Source organism: Jaculus jaculus, chromosome 7 (assembly GCF_020740685.1).
Source record: "Jaculus jaculus isolate mJacJac1 chromosome 7, mJacJac1.mat.Y.cur, whole genome shotgun sequence".
NCBI lineage: Eukaryota > Metazoa > Chordata > Mammalia > Rodentia > Dipodidae > Jaculus > Jaculus jaculus.
This window is the reverse complement of record NC_059108.1, coordinates 78,883,094-78,900,439: the sequence shown is the minus strand read 5'-3', so window position 1 is coordinate 78,900,439 and position 17,346 is coordinate 78,883,094.

Sequence of the window (17,346 nt, the reverse complement as noted above, 5' to 3'; positions counted from 1 at the left end):
TGGTGACTGTATCCTGAACTAGTACAGTCACCTACTGTGGTTTCTGTCCTCTGTCTGAACAAGGAGAAAGTGCCAAAGGAAATGTTTTTCACCAGGTCTGCTGTGTTATGTCCATTATCTGCAAGGAAAAACTGATCTTTGAGTGTAGTGAATACTGTGATGCAGATACTTTGAGAAACACATAGCCAAACATTTTACGGAATATGTATAATACTTATGTAAATTTAATTAAGAAAGCCAGTTACCCCCTTCCCCAGTGACTAGTCAATATTAATTTTGATTTTCTATAAAGTACTCACATCCTACATTTTTAGAGAGTGCCTATCTTAAGAAAACAAAAAGCAATTTAGCTGAAGAAACATTCCAGCTCATAAGAAAACTTCCTATTTTTAGTTGCCAAAAGAGCACAAGTTCTTTCCTCCCTCTCAAAGTTCATTTCACTTTGCTGAAATCATCCTTCCCTTCATCTAGCCCCCTTTGATAATACCTCCTCACACTCTTATAATTCATTTTTGATCTGTCCCTTGTCCTTAAATTCCTGGGCTTCTCCTTAACTGACTCTTTTGGTGCAGGATACATATTTTTAGCAGAGCACTTTAATTCCTATGTGAGGCTTTTGCTATTTGTTTCAGTTACTAATTTTTGATTTAGGAATGATACTTCAAAATACTGGCCAACAATTCTAGTGAAATATACAATTTGCTCCAGTATGGATATGTTCCTTCTAACTTCATTTATGATATTATTGCTTATAATTTTATATATTGTACTAACAATACTGGTTTTTCATATTGTCTCATGAAATCATTCTAAAACCAGCTAGAAGAAGAAAGGAAAAAACATATCTATATATCTATATCTATATCTATCTATCTATCTATCTATCTATCTATCTACCTATCTATCTATCTATGGGTTTTATACCCATCCTGTGGGATCCATTACTCTGTGATTTCTTGTGGGATTACAAGGTGTTCCAGTGTTTGGACAGTTTCCTTGAATGCATCATTAAGGCATAATACCAGAAGAATTCTCTATGGGGCTGGAGAGATGGCTTAGTGGTTAAGGCGCCTGCCTGCCTAAGGACCAAGGTTAGCCAGATGCACAAAGTCATGCATAAACATGTGTCTAGAGTTTATTAGCAATGACAAGAGGCCCTGGTGCACCCATCAACTATTCTCTCTCTCTCTCTTATCTATCTATCTACTACCTATCTATCTATCTACTTCTATTTCTATTTGGCTCTTTGTCTCTCAAATAAATAAATACAATGTTTCTTTTCAAAAAGAATTCTGTCTCTACATCCAGTACTGGCCTCATTTCATATTCTTTTATCTCTCTCCTCTCTAGTTGGAATTCCATTTTCATATAATGGTAAGCTTTGATGAGTGTCCCAAGTTTCTAAATCTGTTCATTTTTCTTCATTCCTTTTCTTTTTTATTCTTCAGGTTAGATCATATACATTGATCTAACTTATAGGATCACTGGATCTTTTGCCAAATCCTCTATGTTTATTCTTCTAGCAAACATCTAATGTCTATCTTTTACTTTTCTGCCCATTTTGTCACCTTTCTTTTGATTCCTATGTTTATATTCCATAGAATAAAACCTTCATATTTTGGGTTTTTGTAATTTATTGATTTTTTAATAAAAAGGTTGCACACATGTATCCTCTTCCCTGCCCCAGTTCTGGTGAGAGTCTTCAGTGGGGCCTTAGTGGGCAAGATAGAGATCTGATTTAGTGTTGTTTTCTTTGTAGACACTGGCTCTCTGTTTTTATGAGATTTGAGTGACCACAGTGTCTACCATCAGTTCCCTAGAATTGGTTTTCAGGCTAGCCATGATAGTAGTGTTTTTCATCACTTCCTCCTTTAATGATTGACTCCTGGGTCAGGCAGATGAGGTGGAGGTGACCCATCTCCTGGTAGACAGTCAGCTCTCTCTCTTTTGATGTATTGATGTGTCCTTCTTCTCCTCCGTATTTGCCTCCATCTGTAAAACAGAACAGATTCTCCCACCAAAAGTGAACAGTTTGAATAAAAGGGGATAATCCTAGTCATTTTAAATACATATTTATGTATCTATTATTCTTAGTCAGAGAGCAGTGGAGGTACTTTCTGGAGCCTATTGGTTTTCTACCCTAGGAAATATGGCTTCGTTCCCAGAGCTAGATATGAATTCACCCCCACTGAGTAGGTCTCATGTCCAATCCATTAGCAGTTGGTTATCTATGTCAACTGTGTACCACTATTGCACAAGTGTATACATCTTGCTCAGCAGGTCGATTTTGTAACTAGCAGGGTCTCCTGCTTAATTCGTCAGTTGGTAATTGTTACTCTCCAGCTGCTCTCATAGTACTTTCCAGCACTATGAGGGCTAGCCAGGAGGGAAATGGATTCCCTCTCATTTCCAGCATGGTCACTTGATGGCTTGCGGCTACAGACTGTGGTGTCTTCAGCAATCAGGACATATCTTTTAGCACCTACAGGCAACCAAGTGCTTTGGTAATAGCTTGTATTATTTTCCAGACCACAGGTCTCTGTGTTCACTGTGGGGTGGGTAGCAGGGAGGGAGGAGACACAATTCTGGTCCCAAGAATTACCAGATAGCACCAATGTTTTTATGGTAATGTTTCTCTACCTTTTATGGAGCTCTTTTGTTTGGGTACCATCTCCCTTATTGAATAATTACTTGTATAGTGAGTATGCTGGAGGAAGGTTTGTATGGGATTGATTCATGTTGCCATTAATTTTGTGTATCAGCCTGTCCATGCTCCCCCTTCCTCTACACCCTAGACCTTTCCATACCTTGCTTTTTTGCTGATCATTGACATGTTGTCCAGTATTCCTACCTCCCATTCCTCATAATTTCCTCTTTTTCCTATTTTTATTCTAATGCCTTAATGTTTTAAATCACTAGCATCTTTTCACAAAATTTTCAGTGGCCTCTAATTCAAAACTGATAAGATTTTTCTCAATGTAGAGGAAAACTGAATCTAAACCCTCAAATTGTGGGTGCCTATGAAAGTACTGTAGTCTCTCATGTCTTCTTATTATTAGGAATGGTTTACATATAATTTTTAAATAGTAATGAATATGGATACACACACACACACACACACGAATGTGTGCTAGTATGCAATCAATGATAAGACAAATGTGCTTATTACCCATATTTCCTGTGACATTTCTCATCTGAAATTCTGCCTCCAACCAATTTTATGGGGTACCAGGAATAGAATGAATTTTTAAGTTGGACAGATGTGAGTCCATTCCCAGGCCAAGTCTTATTGCATGAAGCTAGATAAACTCCCCTGAGATCTCTGAACCTTAATCTATTCAGAAATAGAATGGAATTGATACATAGTTAAGAATGTTTTGGGGAAGGGACTTGAAGTTAAGATGGCAGCCTCCTACCCCCACTTCAGCTCCTGAGGTAATGTCAGGCAAGAATTGTGGTGAATGGGCACAGGGGGATGCACTGTCAGGAATCTGCTGATTACCATGCTCTCAAGTAGCCCACTAGATGCTCTGGTCCTACACATGGCTTACCATCTGGTCTTTGGGCCCGTGTTTCACAGAAAGGTTGGCAGCTGTGCTTCCCAAAGGCTCCCCTGACTGCCCCCTGCTTCCTGTGCAATCCCTGTCTCCTCTCCTTGCTTCAGGGACAACAGGCACAGTGAATGGGCCTCTTAGCCTGTACACACACCTGTCTTGTCACTTTGGTGTGTTAGCCTGCAGGAGCTACTAAGTGGCCCTTTGGCCTGTCTTTCTGTCCATGTTCCCAGTCAATTAACACCCTGTGTTGCCTTCAGACACTCTTGTTTGTGCCCCTTGGCCTTCATCCCTGTCTCCCCTACATCAGCCAACTCCCTGATTTGGCTTGGTTTGCAGAACACAGTGAACTGCACTATCTCTTCACCACCCCACCTACCTTCCAGTGACTACCTGGGGCATCACCTCAGGAGCACAGAAATATCTGATGACCACCTACTAGGGTGAAAGATTGAGTCCTCTTTAACCAATCAGAGTTCAGTAGAGGAGCAAGGGCAAGTGCTATGGACCCTCAACAACAGTTCAATATACAGCTGAGACCAGGTTGAAAAGATCCCAGACCTCAATCCACAACTTTGGTAGTAAGCACCAGCACAGAGCTACTGGTGCACTTACACCCTCCACAACCTGCACATCCCTAAATTCAGAGCCATCACATACATATTCTATTCAAATGCAAAGCAGAACATACACTATGACACAACAAGGGAAAATTCTTGCTTCCTCCTTGAATAAATAAGACTCACATTTATGTGGGTAGACCCCAATGCAAAAAAGCAACACAAAACAAAATTGAGACATCTCCAACAAGGTTACCTAGTCCTATAATAGAAGTCTACGATGAAAACACAGAGGAGACAACAGAAATAGATTCCCAAAACAAAAATGCCATAAGATATGTGACCCTGACCAAGCAAGTTGAAGAACTGGTAGCAAATCATCAAAAAGCCAACAATCACATAAATAAAAAGTGCACAGATATCTTCACTAGGCTTAGCTTAATTGAAGAAAACTAGAGAGATCTTAAAAGAGATAAATGAATCAAATGTAAATCAAAATAATATCTAGGCAGAGCAGTTTGGTTGTTCATTTGGGTAGCACCATTACTTTGATAGGTGACAGTGGCTCTTTGCTGGACCCCCACCATGTCATGGCAATCAGAGAAACAGCCCAAGACTTCAGCTTTGGGTGAAAGAAAATCGCCCTAACCAAACAGACTGATCCTAAGTCTACCAGTGGGAAAGCCACACTCTAACAGCTGGTCACCAAAGCTGCCAGGAAAAGTGTTCACTCTACTCATAGGGTAAAGAAACCTCATCATTATAGGCCTGGGACTGTGGTGCTTCGAGAGTTCCAGTGTTACCAGAAGTCCACCAAGCTGCTCATCTGGTTGATGAGAGAGATTGCCCAGGACTTCAAAACTGACTTGAAGTTTCAGAGTGCAGTCATTGGTGTGCTTCAGGAGGCCAGTGAGGTATACAAGGTGGGTTTGTTTGAAGACACTAATCTGTATACCATCCACACCAAGAGTTACCATCATGCCCAAAGACATCCAATTGGCTCACCAGATATGAGGAGAGAGAGCTTAAACAAAGACATTTTTATGGTATTTGTAAAATACTTTGGTTTAATTTGTGAGCTTTTTGTAAGAAATTGTTTATAATATGTTGCATTTGTACTTAAGTCATTCCATCTTTTACTCAGGATGAATGCAAAAAGTGACTGCTCACAGACCTCAGTGATGTGAGCACTGTGGCTCAGGAGTGACAAGTTGCCAATATGCAAAGGGGATGTGTGATATTTCTTGCTTCTCATGATGCATATTTCTGTATTTTTATAACTTGTTGGGTATCTGTTAAGGTACTAGTATTGATAATAAATGTGTACAGGGTCTTTTGCAATAAAACTGATTATAACTTGATCCAAGTGTTTAACAATTGGGGCTGTTAACTCTAACCATACACCACTGGCCTTTGGTGGGTCATCAAGTACTCTGACAGAAGTCTGTCATTGTTTTGGGAAACCTTGTAGGTTTCTCTAATCAAAAGCATATTGTGGATGGTAGCCCCAAGCTGGAAGTGGGGGTTACAGGTCAGTGCCCATTAAGAAATTGAGGAAAAACATAACTAATATACAAGAGTTAGAGAGAACCATACCCAAACATAAGCCCACTCTCCAATATCAAGCTACCATCAATCATGGGGTACAAGAGGGCCTACACCTATCAAACTCTCTATCAAAAAAAGTAAGTCTTATCTCAATTCTCCGGGTGCTAACTTACTCTCCGTTGGAGAATCTGCTTCTCTTTTCCAGATAGATGCAGAGCCTAAGGAGAGAGCTGCCCCAACATACCTCAAAAGGGGCCCGGCTGAAACTAAGGAAAGTTGGCGAAACAAGCAAGGGTGTTGTTTTCCTGATGAACCGGATACCAGTACAAAGGGGAAGGAGACGAACACAGAGAAAAATCAACTCCTACCAAACCAGAGAGCCAGAGTCTCAGAGGCCCCCAACACCTCAGCACTGAAGCAGACCAAAAATGAACCAACATGGCTCAGGGAAATTTTGTGGAAGAGGGGGCGGAAAGAATATCAGAGCCACATGTTGGGTCATAATATGCAGAGACATTTATTGTACCAATAACTGTGGGCTAACCCCACAATGCACGACCCATTTACATCAACAAGGAGGGTCCAATGGGAGGGGGTAGATCATGGATGAGCCTAAACAATGGTACCAAACTGCCTGTATTTGCTGAAAAGAAAACTAATAAATTAAATTTAAAAAAAAAAAAGAAATGCTTTAAAGATAGAAATTAACAAGAGACACATCAAGAAATCTACCAGCTTCTGAACATTGAACAACACACTTTTAGATAATGAATGGCCATGGAAGAAATCAAAAAGAAATTGTAAAAATTCTATAACTTAATGATAATAAAAACACAATCTAACAAAATTTGTGGGACACAATGAAAGTAGTCCTAAGGGGGACTAAATGCCTTCATAACAAAGACAGAGAGATCTCAAATTAGAAGCATAACCATTCACCTAAAGGCACTGGAAAAACATGAACAATCCAACCCTAAGAGCTCCAGACAGAAAGAAATACTCAAGATCAGAGCAGGAATTAAGGAATTGGAAATTAAGAATACAATTAAGAAAATTGATGAAACCAAGAGTTGATTCTTTGAAAAAATACACAAGATTGATGAACCCCTGACCAACATGACCAAATGAAAAATAGAGAAATCTCAAATTAAGAAAATCAGAAATGAAAATGGAGAGGTAGCAACAGACATCAATGAAATTGGAACAATCATCAGAATATCCAAAACTTCTAATCCACAAAACTCGATAATCTGGAAGAAATGGATGAATTTCTATCCACATACCACCTACCAAAACTAAGCTCAGATCAGATTAATCTCCTAAACAAATCCATCACATCCATTGAGATTGAAAAGGTAATCAGAAACTTCCTCAAATAAAGAAGTTCAGGACCAAGATGGGTTCCCAGAGGAATTTCATCAAGCCTTCATTGAATAACTGAAACCACTTTTTTCACAGTGTTTCACACAATCTGAGAAGAGGGAATGCTCCCCAACTCATTTTCTGATGCTAGCAGCACCCTAATCCAAACCCAGATAGAGATACAACAAGAAAAGAATGCTACAGACCTATATTTCTGATGAACTTAGATGCAAAGATCCTGAACAAAATTGTCACAAACCAAATTCAACAACACATCAAAACTACTATCCACCTAGAGCAAGCAGAATTCATCCAAGGGATGCAGGGATGGTTCAACTTATGGAAATTGTTAAGTTTAATACACCAGAAATAAACTTAATCACAAGAACCACATGATCATTTCAATAGATGCAGAGGAGGCCTTCCTCAAAGATATAACATCACTTCATGATCAGAATGCTGGAGAGAGCAGGCATGGAAGATTTATATCTCAACACAATAAAGGGCATATGTAAAGCATCTAAAGCCCAAATAATATTTTATGTGGAAAGACTCAAGGTATCCCCATCAAGATCAGGAACAAGACAGGGTGTCATCTCTCACCACTGCTCTTAATCATAGTACTAGAAATCCTAGCTCAAGAAATATGACAGAAGAAAGAAATAAAAGGGATACAAATTAAAAAGGAAAAAGTAAAATTATCCCTATTTGCAAATGGCATGATCCTATACATAAGTGGCCTGAAAGTTTCCAAAGCTGACTAGTTCCTTTAGCAAAAGGTCAGGATAAAAAATCAATAAACAAAACTTAGTAGTCTATCTATATGCAAAGGACAAATGTGCAGAGAAATCAGCAAGTCTGTCCCATTTTCAATAGCCACAAATAATAAAATACCTTGGAATAACACTAACTAATGATGTGAAGACCTAATAATGAAAGCATATAAACACCCAAAAAAGAAACTGAGGAAGACATGAGAAGATGGAATGACCTCCAATGCACCTGGATAAGTAGACTTAATATTGTGAAAATAGCAATTCTATCAAAATCAGTATACATATTTAATGAAATGCCAATATAAATCCCAGCATCATTCTTGACAGTGACAGAAAAAAATGTTCTCAAAAGCCATACAGAATGGCAGCAGGCCTCGGATATCCATATTCACAGCAAAAGAAACACCTCTGGAGTTATCACCATACCCTAGTTACAGCTGTACTCCAAATCCATACTAACAAAAACAGCATGGTACTGGTATAAAACAAACATATAGAGCCAGGCGTATGCACATGCCTTAATCCTAGCACTCGGGAGTCAGAGGTAAGAGGATAGCCGTGAGTTCAAGGCCACCCTGAGACTCCATAGTGAATTCCAGGTCAGCCTGGGCAAGAGTGAAACCCTACCTTGAACCCCCCACCAAAAAATAGACATATAGAACAATAAAACAGAATTGAAGACAAAGCCCTTAGGTCAAGTAACTACAGCTACTTAATCTTTGATAAATGTGCCAACAACTGGATAAAAGACAGCATCTTGAACAATGATACTAGACAAATTGGATAACCACATGTAGAAAAGTGAAACTAAACCCACTCATCTCACCATACACAAAACGTCAACCCCAAGTGGATTAAATCCCTCAATATAAAACCTGAAACCCTTCAACTATTGGAAATTTTTTTAAAAAAGAAGAACTTTCTATGACATAGGAGTTGGGAACTTTTCCTGAATAATACAATTATAGCCCAGGAAATTAATCCATTTTTCAATCAATGGAATCTCATGCAGCTATAAAGCTTTTTCACCCATAAAGCTAATGGATTACCCACAGATTGGGAGAAAAATTTTGCCAGCTAAAAAACTGACAAAGGCCTAATATCTGGAATCTACAAAGAACTCAAAAAACCCAAACAATAAAAAATCAAACAACCCACTCAAAAAATGGGGTAGAGAACTGAATAGGGACTTCTCAGAGGAAGAAATGTAAATGGCTATCACACACGTAAGAAAATATTCAACAATCCCTAACTATTAGGGAAATGCAAATTAAAACAATGATGAGATTCCACCTTACTCCAATATGGACAGCAATCATTAAAAAAATCAAAGGACAACAAATGTTGGCAAGGATGTGGGGAAAGAGGAACCCTCATTCACTGTTGGTGGGAATGCAAACTTGTACAATCACTATGGAAATCAATATGGAGATTCCTGAAAAGAATAAATATAGAACTACCAACAGATCCAGTTATTCCCTTTCTGGGCACTTATCCTAAATGCTCCGTGCTTCACTTCAGAGATATTTGCTCAACCATGTTTATAGCTGCTCAATTTATAAGAACTACAAACTGGAATATACCTCTATCATTGGATGAATGAATAATGCAGTTTTGGTACATGTACACAATGAAATTTTATTCACAGTAAGAAAAAACAATAACACAAAATTTGTTGTTAAATGTACATGTTTGGAACAGATAGATCATCCTCAGTGAACACACACAATCACAGGACAAATGCTGCATGTTTCATTCATGTGTAGTTTCTAACCTGGAACAGCTTGAGTTGCTGGCATACCTGACAGGCAACAGACAAAAGGGATAGAAGGGTTTAGGGAGAGGGTATGGGGAAGTTAGGGGGAAATAAACACAAAACTAAACCCAAAATGAGCTGGTACCATAGAAACCTTTCTCTCTGAAGGTAAACTAAAAGATTTAACTCTCAACAGCAGTACTGTGGGAACATCTGTAAAGAAAGGCTCTGTAATTCAAAGTACCAGAAATCAGTTGCTACCCACATTGTGTTATTGATGGGAGAGACCTACCTGGCATCAAAAAACCAAGACAGACTTCTGTCAAAGCACTTGATGGCCAGCCTGAGGAAAAAGGTAATACCCTATTGCTGAAGACACCATTTGCTGCCAACACAGAACCCACAGTGATATGACTGGACAAGCTGTATACACCAGAACAATGTATACCATTGGCTTCCTGATTGGCTAAAAGATCCACTCATAATGGAAAGGAAACCATACTTGAAACTGGAAACCAGGTCAGAATCCTATGGAGACAAAGATTATGGTATCCAATGACAGCCTCCCACTATTCTTTGGCTAAAAGAGGGCCTACATATATCAAAATCTCCCTAAATTAAGAATACTTATCCCATTTAACCTGGGCTGACTTCATTCTCTGTTGAAGAATATGCTTTCTCTTTATAGAAGGTAGTGAAATCCAAGGAAGTAAACCATCTCTCATATTTAATGGAAAGCCCAGGTGAAACAACAGAGGAATTGGAGAGATGAACAAGAGTGCTGCTTTCATGGCCCATCTGACAATCAGCACCAAGGTGAAGGAGACAGATGCTGAGGATACTCAACACATACCAAACAGAAATCCAGAGGCTTCTGAGAGCTTATCACTGAAGTAGAGCTACAACACACCAAATAAGGCTTAGGGAATTTGTGGAAAGGGTTGGTGGTGGAAAGACTATAAGAGCTACAGGTTGGGAGGTTATACCCAGAGGCCTTGCCCCCACCCCAATAACTGTCTGCTGTTCTCACAATGCATAACCCACAACCCCATGGGAAATACTAGCAATTCCACAGTGAGGAGGGCCCTCATCAGAATTGGAGTAGGAAGGAGGGTACTGACACATGATGTATCCATACAAAGTAAGTTCTTAATTAAAAAAAAAACATGTTTATGTGATGATTAAAAAGGAAAGTACTAATTTTCTTAGCTAGATTGTTGACATGAGTTGCCACTTAAGTGGTATTAATTTACTTTGATCCTACCACTACCTGTATTGGCTAAGGTTTCATTTTCTTCTCATCTTTGTTTCTCCAGTAATATATATTGCCATCATTAGAATTCCCAAATCTATATTAGCTGCCACAAATTTTCTATGAAAGATTATATCCATTTATGCATTTATAGGACATTTTTATCTAGAGGCCTGCATGAATTTAAGTTCGGATTATCTAAGATTCATCCTGTTGTTGTAGTCCTCAGGTCAGTGAGGCTGAAGACTTCAACTTTTCCTTCATAATCTTCTCAATCCCATGTACTATTCATTCTATGGCTACATTTCTGTTTCTCCAAACTTCTGTTCTCATTGCACTCATGTGTTCCCAGACTTTAAATGACACTACTCACAATATCTGTAATATAAAGTTAAATCCTAAGATCTGTGGACACCAAAAATAAAGTATTATGTCAGAATGTTTTCCATTACTAATACTACACACACACACATCCTGATATACTCAGTTTTAAGTAGAAAGTTTTATTTTAGTTCTTGATTTGAAATGGATAAGTTTGGTCCTATTGTGAGGCATCCATCCTGATGGGAGCATATGATAAGGTAAAACTTTTTCATCTGCCTCCCAATGAAAGGAAACAACTGGGATCACAAACTCCCCCTCAAGGGCCTGCCCCCACTGATACAAATGCCTCTCACTATGTCCTACTTCCTAATAATGGAAGGTTATACCACTTTCCACTATTATCATGGGCTGGGGCTAAAAATTTAAAACATAGGCCATTGGGGTGTATTTACATAAATAACAACATAAGAGTTCTAGATAACCTTTGGATGTCTAGATTACATAAATGAATGTCAGAACTTAGAAATAATTTCAACTCCATTGATGTGTAGCAAATCCCAGACCAGAAATAAACAAAATAACAATTTAAAAGGAGAGTATTTTTTCAGTTGGATGGTGACTATTCCCTCACAACAAGTCCTATCCTACTTTCACAGTCAGCTTTTAAAGGCAAAAACCACATTCCTTTACAATGATTTGAAAAACATCCATCCACCTCCCCCATAATAATTACCTTTAACAAGAGCAAGCAAGTATGAATATGAAAGCAGAATTTTTGCAGTTAGCACCAGGTATGTAGCAGATAACAAATGTCAGACAATCTTGACCTTAGGGTAGGAGGAAACACCAGATGCCTTACTGGAACCACATCATCATACTTGTAATCATGCTCTGTGCTATTCTTTAATCTCCTATGGATCCTTGAAAATGTCAAGATGGCTGTGTGGCCTAAAATGGCTTTCCTTGGGTTAATTCATCAGAGTGTGTTTCATTTCCCACTATTTTTAATAACTGGGTCAAATCCTGGACTTGTCAGCCACCATGGGCTCATATGTGGTCCTAAGAACCATTAAATTTACTGAGGAAATTCTCTGACAAACTTGATTAGAGCATGTAAAATGTAGGGGCCTACCATTATTCCTAAAAGTAACAGAATTAGGGGCCCGAGATAGCAGTTATCAGGGTTGTGAGCCAGAGTAACCAAGAAAACAATTTTTCATACCAATTGCCTGAGTTATTACAGAATCCCTCCCCATCTTTTAGTTGTTTTCTAACTACAGGCATGGTTTTTTGGATTACTCCAGAGTAGTTTCAATAGAAACAGCAAATCTCTCCTAGAGCTATATAAAATCCTTCTTGTTTTAGGAACAGCAGGTCCAATCCTCTCCTATTCTGTAATACCATTACTGCCAGGGAGTCTAGGGAGGTCTCCAGGCAGCTAACAGAGGATTCTAATTCTTTCAAATCAGCATCAACCTGTTGACTCAAGGTTTAAAAATTTTTGTCTCCAATAAGTAAAGCAAAGCAGAGGTAACTATAGGAGCTGATCCTGCTGTTCCTAAGCCTATTAGTAAAGGGAACCAAGATGGGAGCTCCTCTCTTTTGCCTATAATTAAAAGATGTGGAGAAAATTCCCAGATGCATTTCCATCATATAGATAGACCTGGAGAACTATATGGACCAATATACAAAATTCTTTCTATCTATCATTAGCAATGTGGTAGGAGTTATGGCAGGGAGTAATTCCAGATACACATGCAAACCAAGAAGCTGGGGGTGGAAGAAATAACTATCTCCATTAGTAGTCGTTTTAAGGGTAAGGAGCATGCATTCCAATAAGGGGATTGTTTTATCTTATAATCAATTGTTTTTATATGTAACCCTTGTCCCTGGAGGTCCCCTATGGTAAGCTTAGGTTTCGTTCCCCATTGCCAGAGACCTGTTTGTTCAACCTGTTGTTGGGTCCAGTTATGAACAGTGGAGTTTATTTCTCCAATAGAAGTGTTTATCCCAATACTTACATGGTATGGGGGCTTAGGGTTTAAACAAAGCCAGCAGTCCTGGGTGATGTTAGGGTTAGTGCTATTGATTGCTTTAAAGACTGTATCCAAAGTTGTGAATAACCTTTGGTATGGGACTCTTGGAGTTGGATGGGTCCACACAGGTGGAGAGGTAGACTGCTTGAGTTCCCCTGGCCCTTGGATGGGCATCTGGCAATAGAAGAAACTACCAGTAGAGGATCAGTAGGCCTCATGAGGTTGATGGTTTTTATCTCTCTCATTATAAGATTTATAAACTTGGTTCCTGGATGTATCCCAGATACTTGTAATCTTATTCCCTGGGTTTTTCTGTTTCCCAAGCTCCTATAACAACTGGCTTCCAGATTTTAAAGAAATCTTAAGGGGGTTTCATCTTCCCATTCCAAACATCTCTGAAGAACTTGGTCTTTCTACAGAGATGTAAGAATCGTGGTGGGTCCAAGAGATCTCAGTCTCACAACCATTTTCACACAGTGATATTGATCATCTCTTTGGCAACTTGGCCCTCCATTTTCTGGACAAGTATAATTCTTGTATAGCCTTTTCAAGGCTGGGTGTTCCACACCCATAAGTATAAACTCCCCATTCCTATCCCATCCATGTTTCTGTGAAAACCTTATTCCAGTTCATCCCAAGTAGATCACATATGTCCACTTGAAAGACAGGTTGTCCAGTGGTAATCAACCTTTTGATTTACCTGTCCTGTAGCAGTATCCCTAAGCTCCCAGGTAAGATTGAGGGTTTGGTGGGGACTTGTGTTACAGTTGTCAGCTAAAACCACTAGAACTAAAGAAGCTATGAATAAGAATATTAAGTTAAGCATGGTCCAAGCAAAAAGAAACAATAGGCAATACAATATCTCATTCACATGGTACATGTGACAGTCCTGTCTTGGTGATCCTCAGGTTTGTGGATGATCCAACAGTTATGTGGGTCCCTGGAGGTGCCCTTCTTTAGTTGAGCATGCTGTATCCATGGTCTCTTCCCAGTTACCTTTACTGCAGTGGAGATTGCCAAGACTATGTTGAAAGGTCCTGCCAGTGAGGTTTGAGATTACCAGGACTGTGTCACTTCACCTACACCAGGTCTCTGGGCTCAAATGAAGATGGTAGCAGTTTTAAGTCAGGTCTTTTGTGGGACTCTCAGATTAAGGGATGTATATGCTGGAGAGTCTGCTTGAGAGCCTGAAGGGACTAGATAATGTCATGGTTAGTAATTTCTGAAAGTTGTTCTTCCCCAATTTAGGGAGTATATGGGGAGGTTTATTATAGAGATTTTCAAATGGTGTAATTCCCTTCTTATAAGAGGGCAGAAAGAAGAAGACTCACCTAATCTCTGCCAGTTTCTAAAATCAATTTAGTTAATATTTCTTTAAGAGTTCTGTTCATTCTTTCCACTTGCCCTGAGCTCTGTGGCCTATAGGTACAATGAAGGTGCCACTTTATCTCTAGAGTTTTTCCTATTATTTTGGATATATTAGCTGTGAAAGCCAAGCCATGTCAGACCCCAGGGCTAAGGTAAGGCCAAATCTGGGGAATATCACCTGTAACAGCTTTTGTGTGGTTATCTGAGCAGTCTCAGGTTTTGTAGGAAATGCTTCTGCCTACCCTGAGAAAGTGTCCACCATTACCAGTAAATACTTATATCTGTAAAGTCCAGGCTTAACTTCATTAAAACCAATTTCCAATTCTCCTCTGGGAAGGTTCCTCTGTATCTTACCCCAAGTCCTGCCAGTGGAGGGCCATGTTGATTCACTTGTTGACAGGTGATGCACCTGGTAACTAGATCCTTGGCTATTGGATGTAGAAGTGTTGTCTAAGTAATTCAGTCAGTTTTGTGGGACCCAAATGAGTGCTCTCATGAACATTTTTGAGCAATGTTAATCTTAATGCCCCTGGGAGAAGAACCCTTGCATCAGGCAACTTCTTCCCTCCAGAGGGCACTGTCTTGAACTGGAGTGTGTCTCCCATTTTCATGTCCTCCTCCATGTAGTGAGGTCAGTTGGGCAGTTCAAGAGGAGGAGACATCACCAGAACCTCAAGGGGCCCCAGTAGTTTTAAAGCACCTTCTCTTGCTGCTTGGTCAGCTGCCTGATTGTCATCTACCTGTCAGGGGTGCTTCTTAAGAGGGCTACCACCAAGTGCAGTGCCACAAGGTGGAGATCTTGTCCCAATGTTAGCTTGTCAGCCTCTTTCACTAGCATTGCACTTGCAGCTATAGTTCAGAGGAAGGATGGCCAGCCGGCAGCAACAGGGTCCAATCACTTGAAGAAGTATTCCAAGGGCTGCTTTCAAGAACATAGAGTTTGAAGAAGCACCCTTTTTCTGTACCTCACCTTTTAGCAACATGTAGCTGAAAAGGCTGTGGATGCCAGACAGCATGAGTGTTGGGGCTGATACTAATGCTTCAGTTTTTCAAATGCGTACTGTTCAGCCTTAATCCAGTTTAAGGGAGTGCTTTATCCACATATACTGGAATAAAGGGGCTTTGTAATTTCTGCAAAACCCAGGATCCAGAGCCAGCAATACTCAGTTGCCCCCCAAAATTCCCTCACCTGTCTTTTAGTGGTTGGGGGAGGGACTTTGAGGATGGTTTAAATATGTCATTGTGAGAGTGTCCTTTTTCCTTCAATCATGACACTGGACCAGGATCCCCACTGCCCTCAGGCATCTGGTGTGGACTGAAATGCCCCTTCTTGCCTCCATGCTGATAGGATACTGGTTAACTTGCATTGGAGAGGCTTGACTAGTAAATTGGTCCACCTCTGGTGCATAGTTATCTGCCAGCGCAGGTGGGCTGTTTTCTGCCACACCCCAGGGTTACTGCCATGGTGGTCTATTAAATAAGAACTTCCCTGCATGACCACACTAAATGTAGTTAGGAAGTATTCCTCACTGAGGGGGCAGGTGAGCATCACCTGACAAGGGGCTGCCCTCTAATGCTTAGGTGGATGTGGTCTTCTTGGAAGGAGATAGTTGCTGCAGTTTGTGTAACAAGTTTTTGCCCAATAAAGGGCATGGGCTGTCCAGAATCAACAGGAAGGAGTGAGTAAAATTCCTCTTTCTAAGTCCATGACTCTGCCCTCTGACCAGTAGTAAGCTTGCTGGGAACCTGTGGCTCCCTGTAAAAACATTTTATCTCCTGACAGGGGTCCTTCTGGATTCTTTATAATTGAGTAAGTTGTATCAGTATCACACAGAAAATTAAATGGTTTGCTTCCCACTTTTAATGTGACCATGGGCTCTGGAGGGGCTGGGGAAAAGGAGCTCTGGCCCCGTCAGTCCTGTTCACTCAACTGTAAAACCACAGGAGTTCACTCTGGTCATTTGGGCATTAATTTTTCCAATGTTCCTAATATGCCTTTTGGAGGCCTATAGGACATGTACTCCCATAGATCCTGAAGTTACTGAAAATAGGAGACCTGTGAATATTGCTTTTTTTTTTTTCTCAATTGGCCCCAGATATTAGGAAGAAATTGCAAAAGCAAGAAGAATGTGATTAAAAGTCATTGTCCAAACTAGTAGAGATAGCTATGCAGGTTTTTAATAACAGGGCCACACCTGAAGACAAATAAGCAAAGAAAATTGCTAGGATCATAGTGGTGGCTCACCAGGAACCATCCTATAGACCATCAAGAGGCCAGAAAACACAAACTCAGATCACTAGTGGAAAAGGGGACATACATGATGAAAGAGGCTCAATTCTCAGGACACTGATGCAAGGGTAGAAGTGGGGCTGAGAGTATCTCAGGATATTGATAAGGGGACCTGCTTCTCATATGTGGTGGGCTCACAAGCAGTGGTGAGTGGCAGGTGCAAAGTAAATCAGGGTCTGAGAGGGGATGACTGGTAAAGAGGAAGAAAGAAGAGGGGTTCATTTTTAGGGGAATCCTCCTATAGGACTAACTGGGGGGGCCTTGTGAGGGGGAAGTTTTCTGGTCCTTATGTTTAATGGGAATATCTTAGAGGTGGGTTTAAGACATTTCTTAGCACATTTCCAAAGCAAATTGGGTTCCTCAGTAACTATCTCAATCCAAGTCAAAATGTAAGGAACCTGGTCAGCATGTCCAGGTCACCCAAGGATGACCTGTTTAACTTGAGATGCAGTAGTGAGGTCAAAGTCTAGGCCATCCCACATCAAAATAGAGCCAATAAAATTCATAGAGTTTCCTCAAG